We start from the raw sequence: 1,459 nt of genomic DNA on the forward strand, positions 1-1,459 counted from the left end.
CAGGATCTTGCTATTTAACTAGACAACTCGCAGCTCTCTCCTTCTGCAACAGCCCGCAACCGCAACAACACTACAGCACTTTCACTTTCACTCTCAATCACTTCTGGACTCAATTCCCCTAGAAATCCTTGCACAAACTTTTAATTTACTTTTGAACTCTTTTTACCTTGTAGTTTATCTTGTTATACTTTGTCAATTTATACTTGACTCCACCTATTTGCACACCTTCACCCTACCTGTTACACATATTTTATGTTTTAGGTTAAAGACATAAAAGTGTAATATTTGGTTATGTTTGCAATGTTTGCATATTGGTTAATTGTTTACTTGCAATATTTACATTTTACATTTACATTTACAGCATTTATCAGACGCCCTTATCCAGAGCGACTTACAATCAGTATTACAGGGACAGTCCCCCTGGAGCAACTTAGGGTTAAGTGTCTTGCTCAGAGACACAATGGTAGTAAGTGGGATTTGAACCTGGGTCTTCTGGTTCATACGCGAGTGTGTTACCCACTAGACTACTACCACCCTACCATATTTGAAATAATCTGGTCTGTAGCAGTCGTTAAAGCATTTCCCTGCATATCATACCGTGTATGACTATGTATGTGACAAATAAAAAAAAATTGAATTTGGAATAACAATGGACAACCAAGTCTCCTTCTCAACTGGCTCCCAGTAGCTGCACGCATCAGGTTCAAAATACTGATGCTGGCCTACAAAGCCAAACATGGAGTAGCACCATCCTACCTCACAGCCCTTATTACACCCCGCACTGCACCTCGTCTACTCCGAGCCTCCAGTACTGCTCGCCTGGTCCCTCCATCTCTGAATGTAAAAGGAAGACACTCATCTAGACTCTTCTCTGTCTTGGCCCCTCGGTGGTGGAATGAACTTCCCCTCGAGGTCAGAACAGCTCAGTCACTGAGTATTTTCAAACGGCAACTCAAGACCTTCCTTCTTATTGTCTGAATTATGTATAGAAACTACAACAGAGTGAATAAAAAGATTGTATTCATAGTTGGGGGTCCTAGTGAACCAGAATTGATCACTTCATTGATGGTAACATGGAAGCACAGCCATGAATAAAGAACAAACATCCTCCGACATTAACTTCTCCCCACCATCCAAGAACAGTTTGGTGAAGAACAATGCCTTTTCCAGCATGATGCAGCACCGTGCCATAAGATCAAAGTGATAACTAAGTGGCTCAGGGGAACAAAACATTAAACATCGAAAATCCTACAAATTCTGACAATCAGTCAGGGTTTGGCCCAGAATATGATTGACAGCATGCCTGGGCCAATTGCAGAGGTCTTGAGAAAAAAGGTCTAACACTGAAAAGAAGCAGCAGGATTATAAATAAATAAATAAATAACACTCAACCAAACAGCCACCATTTAATACTACAAATAGAACAATTCATATCTGAACTACCATCAGGTATGTGTCA

This window comes from Denticeps clupeoides, chromosome 17 (assembly GCF_900700375.1).
Source record: "Denticeps clupeoides chromosome 17, fDenClu1.1, whole genome shotgun sequence".
NCBI classification, from domain to species: Eukaryota; Metazoa; Chordata; class Actinopteri; order Clupeiformes; family Denticipitidae; genus Denticeps; species Denticeps clupeoides.